The sequence below is a fragment of the Lissotriton helveticus genome, chromosome 7 (assembly GCF_964261635.1).
Source record: "Lissotriton helveticus chromosome 7, aLisHel1.1, whole genome shotgun sequence".
In the NCBI taxonomy this organism is placed as follows: Eukaryota; Metazoa; Chordata; class Amphibia; order Caudata; family Salamandridae; genus Lissotriton; species Lissotriton helveticus.
In genome coordinates, this window is record NC_136068.1 from 380,804,441 (window position 1) to 380,823,326 (window position 18,886).

General features: G+C 43.3%; 1 long non-coding RNA gene across 1 annotated transcript in view; it reads left to right on the plus strand.

Annotated features, from left to right (window-relative positions):
• The window catches only part of LOC144768493 (uncharacterized), a 34,990-nt gene extending 19,123 nt beyond the window's left edge, over positions 1-15,867 (plus strand). The window contains exon 2 of the long non-coding RNA XR_013598552.1: positions 15,607-15,867. This is a non-coding gene — a long non-coding RNA (uncharacterized LOC144768493). The remainder of the gene's footprint in view (positions 1-15,606) is intronic.
• The last annotated feature ends 3,019 nt before the right edge of the window (positions 15,868-18,886 follow it).

The window sequence follows — 18,886 nt, forward strand, 5'->3', positions numbered from 1 at the left end:
TCGTTGCAGCTGATCACAGTCTCTTTAATAACAGCCACCTCATACACGAGGGCGTGGGCCACCCCCGAGCATTCTGGTCGCTGTAGTTATTTTCAATGGCAGCTTCAGTGAGTTCGTATTTCTGCAGCGAAATGGTTTAGAAAATTAATTACATATCCCCAGTGGGTTGGGAAGAATTCAGTTCAAACTGCTCTGCAATGTGATACCTCTCCACACGGGCCGCCTGCCCTTTCACAGCCGCTTCAAGGAATGCAGCCTGGGTCCACAGAGTCATGGTCGGGCTTCTCTACGACCTGGGCAGGCCGTTAATATCCATCCAAAGTTGCCCTAATACAGAGAAGCCCAGCAGGTTGGTTCCAAACGTGTTTATTTAGGAGAGGGGTACAAAGCGCTGCAACCGAGTCTTCACCACAAAAGTTCAGAAGCCTGACGCGTTTCGTGCGACAAGCGCACTTCCTCAGAGGCTTGAAAATGTCGTTGCAGCTGATCACAGTCTCTTTAATAACAGCCACCTCATACACGAGGGCGTGGGCCACCCCCGAGCATTCTGGTCGCTGTAGTTATTTTCAATGGCAGCTTCAGTGAGTTCGTATTTCTGCAGCGAAATGGTTTAGAAAATTAATTACATATCCCCAGTGGGTTGGGAAGAATTCAGTTCAAACTGCTCTGCAATGTGATACCTCTCCACACGGGCCGCCTGCCCTTTCACAGCCGCTTCAAGGAATGCAGCCTGGGTCCACAGAGTCATGGTCGGGCTTCTCTACGACCTGGGCAGGCCGTTAATATCCATCCAAAGTTGCCCTAATACAGAGAAGCCCAGCAGGTTGGTTCCAAACGTGTTTATTTAGGAGAGGGGTACAAAGCGCTGCAACCGAGTCTTCACCACAAAAGTTCAGAAGCCTGACGCGTTTCGTGCGACAAGCGCACTTCCTCAGAGGCTTGAAAATGTCGTTGCAGCTGATCACAGTCTCTTTAATAACAGCCACCTCATACACGAGGGCGTGGGCCACCCCCGAGCATTCTGGTCGCTGTAGTTATTTTCAATGGCAGCTTCAGTGAGTTCGTATTTCTGCAGCGAAATGGTTTAGAAAATTAATTACATATCCCCAGTGGGTTGGGAAGAATTCAGTTCAAACTGCTCTGCAATGTGATACCTCTCCACACGGGCCGCCTGCCCTTTCACAGCCGCTTCAAGGAATGCAGCCTGGGTCCACAGAGTCATGGTCGGGCTTCTCTACGACCTGGGCAGGCCGTTAATATCCATCCAAAGTTGCCCTAATACAGAGAAGCCCAGCAGGTTGGTTCCAAACGTGTTTATTTAGGAGAGGGGTACAAAGCGCTGCAACCGAGTCTTCACCACAAAAGTTCAGAAGCCTGACGCGTTTCGTGCGACAAGCGCACTTCCTCAGAGGCTTGAAAATGTCGTTGCAGCTGATCACAGTCTCTTTAATAACAGCCACCTCATACACGAGGGCGTGGGCCACCCCCGAGCATTCTGGTCGCTGTAGTTATTTTCAATGGCAGCTTCAGTGAGTTCGTATTTCTGCAGCGAAATGGTTTAGAAAATTAATTACATATCCCCAGTGGGTTGGGAAGAATTCAGTTCAAACTGCTCTGCAATGTGATACCTCTCCACACGGGCCGCCTGCCCTTTCACAGCCGCTTCAAGGAATGCAGCCTGGGTCCACAGAGTCATGGTCGGGCTTCTCTACGACCTGGGCAGGCCGTTAATATCCATCCAAAGTTGCCCTAATACAGAAAAGCCCAGCAGGTTGGTTCCAAACGTGTTTATTTAGGAGAGGGGTACAAAGCGCTGCAACCGAGTCTTCACCACAAAAGTTCAGAAGCCTGACGCGTTTCGTGCGACAAGCGCACTTCCTCAGAGGCTTGAAAATGTCGTTGCAGCTGATCACAGTCTCTTTAATAACAGCCACCTCATACACGAGGGCGTGGGCCACCCCCGAGCATTCTGGTCGCTGTAGTTATTTTCAATGGCAGCTTCAGTGAGTTCGTATTTCTGCAGCGAAATGGTTTAGAAAATTAATTACATATCCCCAGTGGGTTGGGAAGAATTCAGTTCAAACTGCTCTGCAATGTGATACCTCTCCACACGGGCCGCCTGCCCTTTCACAGCCGCTTCAAGGAATGCAGCCTGGGTCCACAGAGTCATGGTCGGGCTTCTCTACGACCTGGGCAGGCCGTTAATATCCATCCAAAGTTGCCCTAATACAGAGAAGCCCAGCAGGTTGGTTCCAAACGTGTTTATTTAGGAGAGGGGTACAAAGCGCTGCAACCGAGTCTTCACCACAAAAGTTCAGAAGCCTGACGCGTTTCGTGCGACAAGCGCACTTCCTCAGAGGCTTGAAAATGTCGTTGCAGCTGATCACAGTCTCTTTAATAACAGCCACCTCATACACGAGGGCGTGGGCCACCCCCGAGCATTCTGGTCGCTGTAGTTATTTTCAATGGCAGCTTCAGTGAGTTCGTATTTCTGCAGCGAAATGGTTTAGAAAATTAATTACATATCCCCAGTGGGTTGGGAAGAATTCAGTTCAAACTGCTCTGCAATGTGATACCTCTCCACACGGGCCGCCTGCCCTTTCACAGCCGCTTCAAGGAATGCAGCCTGGGTCCACAGAGTCATGGTCGGGCTTCTCTACGACCTGGGCAGGCCGTTAATATCCATCCAAAGTTGCCCTAATACAGAGAAGCCCAGCAGGTTGGTTCCAAACGTGTTTATTTAGGAGAGGGGTACAAAGCGCTGCAACCGAGTCTTCACCACAAAAGTTCAGAAGCCTGACGCGTTTCGTGCGACAAGCGCACTTCCTCAGAGGCTTGAAAATGTCGTTGCAGCTGATCACAGTCTCTTTAATAACAGCCACCTCATACACGAGGGCGTGGGCCACCCCCGAGCATTCTGGTCGCTGTAGTTATTTTCAATGGCAGCTTCAGTGAGTTCGTATTTCTGCAGCGAAATGGTTTAGAAAATTAATTACATATCCCCAGTGGGTTGGGAAGAATTCAGTTCAAACTGCTCTGCAATGTGATACCTCTCCACACGGGCCGCCTGCCCTTTCACAGCCGCTTCAAGGAATGCAGCCTGGGTCCAAAGAGTCATGGTCGGGCTTCTCTACGACCTGGGCAGGCCGTTAATATCCATCCAAAGTTGCCCTAATACAGAGAAGCCCAGCAGGTTGGTTCCAAACGTGTTTATTTAGGAGAGGGGTACAAAGCGCTGCAACCGAGTCTTCACCACAAAAGTTCAGAAGCCTGACGCGTTTCGTGCGACAAGCGCACTTCCTCAGAGGCTTGAAAATGTCGTTGCAGCTGATCACAGTCTCTTTAATAACAGCCACCTCATACACGAGGGCGTGGGCCACCCCCGAGCATTCTGGTCGCTGTAGTTATTTTCAATGGCAGCTTCAGTGAGTTCGTATTTCTGCAGCGAAATGGTTTAGAAAATTAATTACATATCCCCAGTGGGTTGGGAAGAATTCAGTTCAAACTGCTCTGCAATGTGATACCTCTCCACACGGGCCGCCTGCCCTTTCACAGCCGCTTCAAGGAATGCAGCCTGGGTCCAAAGAGTCATGGTCGGGCTTCTCTACGACCTGGGCAGGCCGTTAATATCCATCCAAAGTTGCCCTAATACAGAGAAGCCCAGCAGGTTGGTTCCAAACGTGTTTATTTAGGAGAGGGGTACAAAGCGCTGCAACCGAGTCTTCACCACAAAAGTTCAGAAGCCTGACGCGTTTCGTGCGACAAGCGCACTTCCTCAGAGGCTTGAAAATGTCGTTGCAGCTGATCACAGTCTCTTTAATAACAGCCACCTCATACACGAGGGCGTGGGCCACCCCCGAGCATTCTGGTCGCTGTAGTTATTTTCAATGGCAGCTTCAGTGAGTTCGTATTTCTGCAGCGAAATGGTATTCTTCCCAACCCACTGGGGATATGTAATTAATTTTCTAAACCATTTCGCTGCAGAAATACGAACTCACTGAAGCTGCCATTGAAAATAACTACAGCGACCAGAATGCTCGGGGGTGGCCCACGCCCTCGTGTATGAGGTGGCTGTTATTAAAGAGACTGTGATCAGCTGCAACGACATTTTCAAGCCTCTGAGGAAGTGCGCTTGTCGCACGAAACGCGTCAGGCTTCTGAACTTTTGTGGTGAAGACTCGGTTGCAGCGCTTTGTACCCCTCTCCTAAATAAACACGTTTGGAACCAACCTGCTGGGCTTCTCTGTATTAGGGCAACTTTGGATGGATATTAACGGCCTGCCCAGGTCGTAGAGAAGCCCGACCATGACTCTTTGGACCCAGGCTGCATTCCTTGAAGCGGCTGTGAAAGGGCAGGCGGCCCGTGTGGAGAGGTATCACATTGCAGAGCAGTTTGAACTGAATTCTTCCCAACCCACTGGGGATATGTAATTAATTTTCTAAACCATTTCGCTGCAGAAATACGAACTCACTGAAGCTGCCATTGAAAATAACTACAGCGACCAGAATGCTCGGGGGTGGCCCACGCCCTCGTGTATGAGGTGGCTGTTATTAAAGAGACTGTGATCAGCTGCAACGACATTTTCAAGCCTCTGAGGAAGTGCGCTTGTCGCACGAAACGCGTCAGGCTTCTGAACTTTTGTGGTGAAGACTCGGTTGCAGCGCTTTGTACCCCTCTCCTAAATAAACACGTTTGGAACCAACCTGCTGGGCTTCTCTGTATTAGGGCAACTTTGGATGGATATTAACGGCCTGCCCAGGTCGTAGAGAAGCCCGACCATGACTCTTTGGACCCAGGCTGCATTCCTTGAAGCGGCTGTGAAAGGGCAGGCGGCCCGTGTGGAGAGGTATCACATTGCAGAGCAGTTTGAACTGAATTCTTCCCAACCCACTGGGGATATGTAATTAATTTTCTAAACCATTTCGCTGCAGAAATACGAACTCACTGAAGCTGCCATTGAAAATAACTACAGCGACCAGAATGCTCGGGGGTGGCCCACGCCCTCGTGTATGAGGTGGCTGTTATTAAAGAGACTGTGATCAGCTGCAACGACATTTTCAAGCCTCTGAGGAAGTGCGCTTGTCGCACGAAACGCGTCAGGCTTCTGAACTTTTGTGGTGAAGACTCGGTTGCAGCGCTTTGTACCCCTCTCCTAAATAAACACGTTTGGAACCAACCTGCTGGGCTTCTCTGTATTAGGGCAACTTTGGATGGATATTAACGGCCTGCCCAGGTCGTAGAGAAGCCCGACCATGACTCTTTGGACCCAGGCTGCATTCCTTGAAGCGGCTGTGAAAGGGCAGGCGGCCCGTGTGGAGAGGTATCACATTGCAGAGCAGTTTGAACTGAATTCTTCCCAACCCACTGGGGATATGTAATTAATTTTCTAAACCATTTCGCTGCAGAAATACGAACTCACTGAAGCTGCCATTGAAAATAACTACAGCGACCAGAATGCTCGGGGGTGGCCCACGCCCTCGTGTATGAGGTGGCTGTTATTAAAGAGACTGTGATCAGCTGCAACGACATTTTCAAGCCTCTGAGGAAGTGCGCTTGTCGCACGAAACGCGTCAGGCTTCTGAACTTTTGTGGTGAAGACTCGGTTGCAGCGCTTTGTACCCCTCTCCTAAATAAACACGTTTGGAACCAACCTGCTGGGCTTCTCTGTATTAGGGCAACTTTGGATGGATATTAACGGCCTGCCCAGGTCGTAGAGAAGCCCGACCATGACTCTTTGGACCCAGGCTGCATTCCTTGAAGCGGCTGTGAAAGGGCAGGCGGCCCGTGTGGAGAGGTATCACATTGCAGAGCAGTTTGAACTGAATTCTTCCCAACCCACTGGGGATATGTAATTAATTTTCTAAACCATTTCGCTGCAGAAATACGAACTCACTGAAGCTGCCATTGAAAATAACTACAGCGACCAGAATGCTCGGGGGTGGCCCACGCCCTCGTGTATGAGGTGGCTGTTATTAAAGAGACTGTGATCAGCTGCAACGACATTTTCAAGCCTCTGAGGAAGTGCGCTTGTCGCACGAAACGCGTCAGGCTTCTGAACTTTTGTGGTGAAGACTCGGTTGCAGCGCTTTGTACCCCTCTCCTAAATAAACACGTTTGGAACCAACCTGCTGGGCTTCTCTGTATTAGGGCAACTTTGGATGGATATATATATATATATATATATATATATATATATATATATATATATATATATATATATTACTGCTCCAACTCCTCAGTCTGAAGACAAAGAATTCTCCGCACTCCGGGGTAAATTTTCCAACAGTTGCTTTATTGCAGTGACATAATATATATATATATATATATATATATATATATATATATTTATTTATATTACAAATGCTCAAAATACATAGCCTGGCTTTTCAACATTATCTTCAACATGGAAAGTGGTCCCAACTGTGCACGTTCATATAAATAAACATCAGAATCAGGTCTATATATGTGAACCAATCAGTTCTCCGCATAAGTGCCTGTTTGTGTAGCAAAAAAACATACGTCTAGTACATAGATCCATGGTGTTAGATAATGTCTGACGTGGTGAGCATGTCAACATTCACACCAGAAAGAAAAGTGAGCGGGGAGAAAATATTTTTCTACATATTGGATATATATGTGGTAGGGGGAGCAGGCAAATGTTTTAGAAAAATGGTCAGGTGCGCATAAGAGTTATGTTAATGGTGGGGTCTTGTAGAGCGTAATTACTGGGTGCAGGCCCAGGCCTACCTTTATATTTTCAGGAAAATGTGTTGAGCCTAGAATACATGTTAATAATTAAGGTCCTGTACAAGTATCTTGTATTTGTATTAGAGAGGATAAGCCAATAGTGCCATACATTAGGTAAGGGACATACCTTCTGGCTGGTTATAATTCCGTCCCAGCCTTAATGTGGCTGGGAAATTCCAAGAAGAGTAATTGCTTCTGTCCTTAATGGTTCTGTGAATTAAATTAGGGATAATAAGAGTATACTCTAAGTTTTCACTGATATTTATGCATCCAAAAGCAGTGCCGTCGGCTGATGCTCAAGCCCCCTAGGGGTGAATGCAGATGCTAATAGGTGAGGTGGTGTTAGTTACAGGCTCTATATCGGCAGAATCGTCACTATGGTGTGCTTGTACTCAGTGCTAAAGCATTGCCAAAGTAGTGACTGTGGTTCTCTACGTTCGGTAGCCTCCACTTTATGTACTTTGAATGCTGTATCACAATCGTAATAGGTTCATTCGTGAACCTAATACAGTGCCAGTACTAAATCAATTGCGATAGTGCAGAGTGGGTAATTGTGATGGCGCCAAAATCGGTGTACGGTTGTTTAGTTAAAATAGAAACTGAGGTTATAAATAATAGTTTGGTGCTTCCAATCAGTGCGTAATGAGTGGCTATGACGGCACTGTAGTTAAAATAGAGTGGAGGCGGGAAATATAGTGATTGGTATCCCATCATTGTGTAATGAGTAGCTATGAGGCATTGAGTAAAGTGCATGGTTATTTACGGCTGAGGCGGGAGAACTGCCGTAAGGTGTTTCCCGTCAATGCGACAATTTTATAACGCGGTCATGAATATATGCGAGGACGCCACCTGGTGGAGCAATTATAGGTGAACTACGGCTTACACGGTTAACTAATTAGTTCACATATACAGATCTGAATCTGATGTTTAATGATATGAACGTGCACAGTTGGGACCCCTTGTACTTCACATATTAAGAATATATCAATTGTGCCACATGTGTATGGTCTTACACAATGTTTTTATATATGTTTTCCAGCCCTGAGGAAGTCGCGGGTCCCTTGTCCCGATCGAGGAAACACGTGTTTCCTGGAGCTACAACAAGAAAAAACATTAAATCTACCTGTATATGCCATACTTGTTTCCTTGCTATAAGTTATTAACTTAAAACACTGTCTGTATGTGTGCCAGGGCTTGATATGAATTGTTGTACAGATGCTTGGATCTGAATCGTGGGCTGTTGGGTGATTACCCCCTTCCTGGGCACCATTTTCTCGTCCTGCTCGACCTGTCTGCCGCCTTTGACACCATCTCCCATAGCATTTTAGAACACCGGCTATGGGAAATTGGTGTCAGGGGGAACGCCCTAAAGTGGCTCAAGAGCTACTTGGCTGACAGAGTAACCGCAGTCCAAATGGGCAAAAATGTTTCAGGTGAGAGACCAGTTGTGATGGGGGTGCCACAGGGCTCTATTTTGAGCCCGACCCTCTTTAATCTGTATATGACACCACTGGCCAAGGTGATCAGATTGTATGGTTTTGATGTCATATTCTATGCGGATGACACGCAGATTCTGGTCACCATTGGCCCAGACCCTGCAGAAACAAAGCAGCGTTTCAAACAATGCATGTCTCACATTGACAGATGGATGAGTTCCAACTGCCTCCAATTGAATGGAGGAAAGTCCGAGATCATGCTGTTTGGTAAGGCCCAGGAGCACCGGTCTCACGACTGGTGGCCTTCCAATATCGGCCCCTGTCCAACTCCCAAATCAACAGTACGAAATCTGGACGTCTACATGGACAATCAATTGTCTATGAAAAGTCAGGTCAATCACATCACTGGCACTTGCTTTGGAGTGATGCGTAGCCTCCGGAAGGTTTTCAAATGGATCCCTATTGAGGCCAGGAAATCACTAGTCCAGGGGTTAATAATTAACCGAATGGACTACAGAAATGCCCTACTGTTCTCAATCAATGAAAACCTGTTGAAAAGGCTCCAAATTGTGCAGAACGCGGCAGCCAGGCTGGTTCTCGACTTTCCGCCTAGAACTTCTTCTGTTCCTTGCTTAAGATCACTACACTGGCTTCCAGTTAAGAAGCAAATTCTTTTCAAGATCCTATGTTTGATACATAAGCACATGTATGGAAGGGGCCAAAATAATTGTCCAAAAACCTACAGTGGTACCAGCCAAGCCGGATGCTCAGATCATGCAATGCATCATTGCTTACCCCCCTGAGAATTCGCAAAGCCAGAAAAGGAGGACAATCTTTCTCCTTACTCTGCCTGGCATCGTGGAATACAATCCCTGTTCACCTGCGTATCATTCCCGATCATAACCGTTTCCGTAAACTGCTGAAGACCTGGTTATTTGATAACTAAGTCAATGTCTAATCAGAGCCGTCTGCAAGGGCCATGAGACTTTTCAGTGATGTGTTGCGCTATACAAATGTACCTGATTTGATTTGATATACCAAAGAGTAGTAGCAATATATATACCGGTAAGAGTGAGCGTCACTTCAACCCAGGGCACGATCATCCCAATCAGTACTCTCCTTGGACTCTACCTAGTGGGGCGGCTCCTACAGTTACACACCCTGATATAGTCCTTATGGATAGAAATAAGGAAGCGGCAGGCCTATTTGAAAGCCTGGTGAGAGTCACCTCTTCAGCAAGTGGCAATCCCAACAAAAAGAAAGAAGGACTCAGAGACAAATTTATAAAATTAGAGACAATACGTATTTCAGAAAAGTCAAAATGGTGGGATGGTGCAACACTGAGGAAGTACATCAGGTTGAATAGAATACCAAGGGGGCTTCGCTCACACATTCTCCCAACATATGATGATTTGGATGAGGACCTTTTGCTAATCTGGGAAAAAGAATTGACATCCAATTCCAATAAATTTATGGAAATTCTGATTGAGAATTCGAAGCGCAAGGTTAAGAAATTACGGGATGAAATAGCACAGCTGAAACTTGAAATTAGAGATCTGGACCTTAAAGATGCTACAGAAAAGAACTATGAGATCTTAAATGAGGTAATCAATAAACACCAGGAGGATATTAAGCAGAGGAAGGCACGCAAGCTAGAGAGGTACGAAATAAATTACAAGCAAAGTCACATATTTACCTTCGCCAGGAAATACGACCACTTGGCAGATAAGGATAATAGGGATGGGGCAAAACCCTCAAATATTGTAACCCCTGCTAGTTCCATCTCCACCTCACTTAACACTATATCTAGCAGTAGCAAAGCTGACTCAATATCCATAGGCAGCAATCAGGATAATTGTTTTTTACAAGAGGTCAAAAGAATCAAAAGAGGGAACAGAGACCAACTAAAATGAAAGGAAAATATAGCAGGAAGACCAGAAGGAAGAAGAGAGGAGGGAACAGAGGAGGACAAACAAGGGATGAGACTGAGATCATGAAACAAACAGAACTGGACCCTACCCAAATCAAGGGAGTAGAGGTGATCAACCTCAGTGATCAAACATTAACAAGAGACATGATCACATTACTGGAAAAAGGGATGGGATTCTGTCCTAAAGAGTATGGGGAAGTCTGCAACTCCATGATTGATTTATTTAAATTTACAAGGAATCTCAAATTGAAAAAATTCTTCGAATGTAACCCGAAACCTAATAAAGCAATGAAAACATATCCTACTGATGTTTTTCCTGATGTGTCAACTATACAGGACATTAGGGACACAGAACTACTGTTATCCCTAACTGATGACGACCGCGACAACATGACTTGAAGAACTACTGTGGGAACATGACATAGAAACTGACACTAATGTTAATAGTAGACTAAAACATAAATCCACGTGGACCCCTATATTGCCTAGTGGAAATAACATTGACGTGTTCCGCAAACTATTCACAGAGGACCTGTACAGATACTTGAATCATGATCACAAACACAGGCACAGAATATCAGACAATCTGACGGTGAATGAACGTAGAGCACTGAAAGACCTGGGCAAGCTACAAAATATTACTACTAAGGAAGCCGATAAAGGCAGGAGCATTGTGGTCATGAATACTAGTGACTACAATAAGGAAATCCTATCCCAACTAGGAGAAAACACTTGCTACGAAAAACTAAAGGTCAACCCAATCGGCCACTGACAATACGTATTAACACACTTCTGAGGGAATGGCTCAACAATGGGCTTATTGATCAGGATGAGTTTTTCTATCTAAAAGTAGATAAACCTAGATCTTCATGTATCTGCACCCTACCCAATTTCCACCTGGTAGACCCATAATTTCCAGCATAGGGGTCCCACTGAGAAGCTATCTCAATACGTGGACACATTTCTACAACCCATGGTGAAAAATCGACCTGTATATATTAGGGATACTAAACATATCCTTAGTATTTTATCAGATGTCACATGGGAGGAGGGTATGATCCTAGCGACTCTAGACGTTACCGCTTTGTACACGAATATTAGAACAGAGTTGGGAATTAAAGCAGCAAGAACAATTCTGAATAAAAGACCTGCCACACAATGGGCACACGTAGAGATGATTATTACCATGATTGAGCTAATTCTGAATAACGCTGTTTTTCTATTCGAAACACAGTGGTACAAACAGATACAGGGAGTCCCCATGGGCTCCAGGTTCTCTCCTTCGTATGCCAACCTCTTCATGGGCTGGTTTGAGGAGGAATGGATCTGGGGCCCAAGGGGAACCGCATGGAATGAATCCATCATATACTGGGGGCGTTACATCGAGTTCTGCATCATGATATGGTCAGGCTCCATGGACAATCTGACAATGTTTTGCGAACATCTGAACTCTAACAATATGGGCATCCACCTCACGTATAACCTGAGCACCACAGAGATAGAATTTCTGGGTGTGACTTTATTTATAGAGGATAACCAGATTCAAAGTAAACTCTACCGCAAGACTACTTCTTGAAATGAGGTACTTCATGCTAGCAACTCACATCCTAAACACCAAATAGAATCCATACCATTTGGTAAACTAGTAAGGGCCAGGAGAAACTGCAGCAAAAATAATGACTTTATTACATGTAAGGATAACATAAAGCAACGCTTTAGAGCTAGAGGATATAACACACATACCATTGACATAGCAGAGCAAAAGATCACACAAACTAAGAGAGTGGATGCTCTTAAAGATAGACCGCACAAGAACAAGACCTCCCCCAAAGTTAGACTGATAACTAACTACAGTGAGGTATCAATAGCCCTCAGGAACAGTATGACACACCACTGGCGGGTACTAAGTACAGATAAATCATTGAAGGAGTATATTGCGGATCAACCTCTTATCACCTACAGACGAGGCAGGAACATCAGATCATGGATAAGCCCAAGCTACCCTAAACAGATAACGAAATCCAACTGGTTAGCACAAATATGTACCGGGTTTCATAAATGTGGCAGCTGTAAAATCTGCCCCCTAGCAATGAATAACCTAAAATCATTCCAGAGTCATCAGGGAAAACAATATGAGATTAGACAAATGATCAACTGTAACAGTCTATATGTGGTATACATGCTTAAATGCAAATGCAGCTGTTTTTACATTGGCAGTATAATTAGGCCACTCAAAGAGAGAATCAGTGAGCACCTGAGGGCCATCAAGCACCGCGACCCCAGATACTCAACAGCAACACACATTAACGAGTGCTTCTCACAAGACACTATCCTTCTGTGGGATTGATCTGTTTGTTATCGACCCCAGGGGTGGCAATAAAGAAGTAGACGTAGGGAGGCACTATGGATCATGAAGCTTCAGGCGATAGAACACGGTATAAACACAGACCACAAACTACATTTCTTCCTGGGTGACTGAACATCTGACCGTAACCTAGGGTTCATTAGCATCACATTGACGGAACAATATTGACACCAAATATGTATTCTTCTACCAAAATCTTAGAACTGGACTATAGACTGTATTGAAAGGTACTATAACACCCCTATGTCTCCACATATCGAACTGTAATGAAGTGGTTATACTATTTATGATAAATTAGCATGATATTATGAAATTAATGAAAGGTGTAGATATGCCAATATATAACTGTAACGGCTGTGCAGACATGAGATTGGAACATGTATGTGAAATTGAACGCCCAAGATATTTGATTGGAATAGATACCTATTGTGTTATATTGTTCAATACTGTAGGACCAGAAAAACACATAGCCTTCACCCCGCGACTATGCAATATGCATGATCAAACACAGTAATGTTGACATATGACTTGATAATGTGTCACGTGAAGCTCAACAATATTCCCATCGTCACATTCTAAACCATGCGAGATGCTTCCCCCATTCACACGCACTTTTCATCCCATCCTCCATTTGAATATTACTACCCTCCCCTCTCTCAGATTGATATTCTCTTCTTACCGATATCTCTTTTTGATTACGACAATAAATTCTGTCACTATGAGTACCAGGGGCCCAGGCTAGTATACACTATCCTATGCAAACACCTAACTATTTGAAGGTATAGTTGTGAATTGACTGATACTAACCTTTGTATTTCAGTAGAACAACCCCATTCTGGTCGCTTGCCACAGCTAATATCCTAATGATAACTATGTGACACTTTCCTGAAGGATACACACTACTACATTAATAGGAGACACTTCTCGATAAGTATCCATATGACTACTTGCAGAGCCACTCACTCAATGTGGCGGCTTTTATCTCCTAGCCCGTTTACATGAGTATTACCCACAATTCACGTTCTAGTTACTCTGACTACTTAAAGGCTATCTCCTTACGGATGTCGGCACCTACAACAACCATACTGAGGTGCCGAGGTCGGATGTTATTACGACGCTGCCACACACAGGTATTTATAATTACGGATTTAGCATTGGGACTACTGACTATTTAGTTCACGGCTGATAACTCATAGTAATGACTCTTATTATTTTCAGTGCTTTTCTGGCTGATAAAATACGCCGTTTGACAAGGAAGCATAGCCACAACACATACTCGTATTTGTCGGGTAAGTGTCAAAGGTCTTTAATGCACTTGCCGGCATATTTTCCATCACCCTAAATAAAGCTGTAGTTCACCTATAATTGCTCCACCAGGTGGCGTATATTCATGACCGCGTTATAACATTGTCACATTGACGGGAAACACCTAACGGCAGTTCTTCTGCCTCAGCCGTAAGTAACCATGCACTTTACTCAGTGCCTCATAGCTACTCATTACGCAATAACGGGATACCAATCACTATATTTCCCGCCTCCACTCTATATTAACTACAGTGCCATCATTACGCACTGATTGGGAGCACCAAACTATTTATTTACGACCTCCGTTTCTATTTTAATGAAACAACCGTACACCGATTCTGGTGCCATCTAAATTACTCACTCTTCACTATTGCAATTGATTTAGAACTGGCACTGTATTAGGTTCACTACTGAACCTATTATGATTGTGATACTGCATACAAAGTATATAAACAACAAGTGGAGGCTACAGAACGTAAAGAACCACAGTCACTACTTTAACGATGCTTTAGCACTGAGTACAAGTACACCATAGTGACGATTCTGTCGATATAGAGCCTTTAACTAACGCCACCTCACCTATTAGCGTGTGCATTCACCCCTAGGTGGCTCGTGCATCCCCTGGCGGCATTGCTTTTGGATGCATACATATCAGTGATAATAACTTAGAGTGTGATTTAATACTCCTATTATCCCGAATTTAATTCACAGAACCATTAAGGACGGAAGCAATTACTCTTCTTCAATTTCCCAGCAACATTAAGGCTGGGACGGAATTATAACCAGCCAGAAGGTATGTCCCTTACCTAATGTATGGCACTATTGGCTTATCCTCTCTAATACAAATACAAGATACTTGTAAAGGACCTTAATTCTTAACATGTATTCTAGGCCCAACTCATTTTCCTGAATATATAAAGGTAGGCCTGGGCCTACACCCTGTAACTACGCTCTACAAGACCACACCATTATCATAACTCTTATGCGCACTTGGCCATGTTTCTAAAACAATTGTCTGCTCCCACTACCACATATATATCCTATATGTATAAAAACATTTTCTCCCCTGCCCACTTTTCTTACAGGTGTGAATGTTGATTTGCTTACCACGTCAGACATTATCTAACACCATGGATTTATGTACTAGACATTGTATGGTTTTTTGCTACGCAAACAGGCACTTACGCGGAGAACTGATTGGCTCACATATATAGATCTGATTCTGATGTTTATTGATATGAACGTGCACAGTTGGGACCAGTTGTACATCACATATTAAGAATATGTTTTCCAGCCCCTAGGAAGTTGCGGGTCCCTTGTCCCGATCGACAAAACACGTGTTGGCTGGAGATACAACAAGAAAACATTAATTCTACCTATATATGCCATACTTGTTTCCTTGCCATAGTTATTTACTAAAAACACTGTCTGTATGTGTACCAGTGCTTGATATGAATTGCTTTAGGCCTATGGTGATCTCTAAAAGATTAAAAACGGTAGTGATGACCATATTTGTTTACCGGCTGTATTAATGTGACCTTTTTGCGGAATCAATCTCAACTCTGTGATGGATATTGTATATTGAGCTTAGGTCTTGTCAGTCCTAGGCTTTGGTGTTCTCTTGTTGGATGCTTGAAGTGTGTAAACTGAAGCCATTGGAACATCCTAAAAGATTAAAAGATCATAACACTTGCCATCAGTTACAGATTACATTAAACCTGCAGCTCACATGCATTTACCATGGTTGAACATTCACTGAAATGTGTTTAAGTACTGATTTTTAGGCCATCTATTAATCTTTTATATTTATTTCTTGTATTAGGAAATGGATAGAAAAGACAGCCAAAACCCGATGATAGAAAACAGTCATGTATCAGACCTAAAAGAAGACAACACCAATATTTCAAAGGCAGACAGTTCTTCCTCACTTAAAAATCAAGAGAACATTGAGGAACCCGACCTACCTCAATTTCAGATGGGACAAACAAAAGTGGATGATATGCGCTACATGATTGCATGCACTAACTGGTACTAGTGATAGCTGAAAGACTTGTGTGAAATTAAAATGTTTGGTTATTCTGTTTGCAGCATTTTACTTCGGATGTTCAGTTATTGGACCTTGCTCTGACATGGAGGTACATTGCCAATCTAAAAGTAAGACAAGAAGAGGCTTTGAAAATGTTAGCATGTTGTTAATAATCGTAGGATACCTTTGTTAGATGAATAAAATAAATGCAGTGTTAAAAGCATGTTACTGTTCGCCCTGAAAAGCTGTTTCCCTTGATGGAAAGTCAGTTGTCAAGACCTTTGTGTATTAATGATGGGATCCTGCTTGGTATCACATAAACTGTGATCTCACTGAAACACTACCTTGCAAAGACAGCAGCTGTCTCTTAAGTTTTCTGGGTGTTCATTGACATCTATAAAAAGGATGCCAGCATTTGACGAAGCATGTTATTTGTCCTCTAGGTAAATGTCTTGTCTGTTTTACTTTAAGTGTTCTCGCGTTTGTGACCTAATCTATTTATGGCACTAAACTATTACTGCAAGGGTTCTGCTGCAATCAGAACTGCTTAATAAAGCTGATTTTGCACGAGGTCAGTTGGTTATCTTCTGACACACTGTATTATGGGGTAGCGCTGGTCCAAAGAAGGAGTACTGTGGTCTGTACCTATACAGTGGGCTTGATTGGTATAGCAGGTTGGACCAGTGAGAAGACTGGTGATGTGGAACTCTCAATGTAAAACTAGGCTTATATGCAGGTAGACCAGAAAGTAGGCGGGTCCACAGACACCCCATTCAGCCTGTTGCTACTCTGACCTCCCCAACTGTATTTGCAGATCAAAACTACATGAAATTCTGGATAACATAATATTGAACTCAATTCTAGTGCACAGTGATCAGATGTCCAAATGTAAAGATTGTACCTTGTGCAGCATATCACGCGTGGAGAGGTGCACTCCCAAAGTGTCTTTTCCAATATGTAAAACTGACCAGTTCCTTTATGTAAGGCACTCCTTAATTTTAAATGTCATCAGACATAAAGAGCTCCAGCCAACGAGTTTCGTTTATTAAGAAATGAACTTCTTCAGGGCATGAATGAGTTGAAACCGAATGGAGATCTGTGTTACTTGGTTTCACAAAAGCTATAAAAGTAGGTTAAGTGCTTAGTATGTCAGTGTGGACGACCCGGGAAGGAGCGAACTCGACGTGCAGTACATAAGGTTCAGGCATCCAGTCCCTTATCAAGGAGGCCTTCACAGGACGCTGTACCTTTGTACGAGCTGTACTAGAGGGATGTATGACGTTACAACTCATACTTTTACAACGCATACCATTACAACGACATTTTTGTAACGCAAAAACTATTACAACGCATGTATTTACAACGCATGTTTTTACAACGCAGGTACCTTTACAACGCATACCATTACAACGTAAGTATTGGTAAGTATATATTGATTTTTTTAATTGAAATTAAATGAAATTAATATAATTTAATTTAATTTAATTTAATGTAATTTAATTTAATTTATTTTCATTTAATTAATTTAATTTAAATTACATTTTATTTTATTTTTACCCTGTACCCCTGTACCCCAAAAACCCAAAACTGACCCTAAACTCTAAAAATACCCCTGTACCCCAAAAACCCAAAACTGACCCTGAACCCTTAAAATACCCCTTTACCCAAAAACGCAAAACTGACCCTGATCCCTAAAAATACCCTTTTACCCAAAAATCCAAAACTGACCCTGAACCCAAAAAATACCCCTGTACCCCAAAAACCCAAAACTGACCTTAAACCCTAAAAATACCCCTTTACCCAAAAACCCAAAACTGACCCTGAACCCTAAAAATACCCTTTTACCCAAAAACCCAAAACTGACCCTGAACCCTAAAAATACCCCTGTACCCAAAAACTGAAAACTGACCCTGAACCCTAAAAATACCCCTTTACCCAAAAACTGAAAACTGACCCTGAACCCTAAAAATACCCCTTTACCCAAAAACTGAAAACTGACCCTGAACCCTAAAAATACCCCTTTACCCAAAAACTGAAAACTGACCCTGAACCCTAAAAATACCCCTTTACCCAAAAACTGAAAACTGACCCTGAACCCTAAAAATACCCCTTTACCCAAAAACTGAAAACTGACCCTGAACCCTAAAAATACCCCTTTACCCAAAAACTGAAAACTGACCCTGAACCCTTAAAAATACCCCTTTACCCAAAAACTGAAAACTGACCCTGAACCCTAAAAATACCCCTTTACCCAAAAACTGAAAACTGACCCTGAACCCTTAAAAATACCCCTAAAAAAACCCAAACATATAACATTTTAAATATAATTATATACTTACTAATACTTACGTTGTAATAGTATGCGTTGTAAAGGTACCTGCGTTGTAAAAACATGCGTTGTAAATACATGCGTTGTAATGGTTTTTGCGTTGTAAAAATTTCGTTGTAATGGTAGTGCGTTGTAAAAGTTGCGTTGTAAATGTTGTTTCCCGTTCTAGAGATAACTGATGCTGTTTTTCTTGTATGCAAGACAAATTCAAGTTATTGCATTTACAGCCCCTGAGAGATGTAATCGAAATGAAACTCGACACCATGGTTGAGTTGAATATATTTTCCCAACGCAGCGAGTTAAAATAATAATGCAATACAACATTACTGTACTTAAAGTCTTCGAGTAAAACAGTGGTGCTTAGAAAGAGTTTGTACAAAATGGCTATAAATAGCCTGTGCATTTTAGTCGAAAGAATTAATTAGGAATCTGAATTGTTTAGTTAAACCAACACAAGGTAGAAAAAAATCTGTTTTAGGCTAATGATTGTGAGTAGGTATAGGAATGGAAGGAGGAAACACAGAAATGTACTTTTTGTCCAGAACTATTCCATGATGTCGATGCTAATTAAGTGCTCACAAGAATCTCACTATTTTAATGTACAAATGGTAATAATAATCCTGCCTGGCTTGTGAATAGGACTTTTCCTGCAACACTGAACCATTTTCCAACATTTATTAAAGTTGCTAAAGTAGTGCAATTTAGTGCTGCGCCTTAGGCTTTTACAGTGTTAAGAAAGTTGAACAC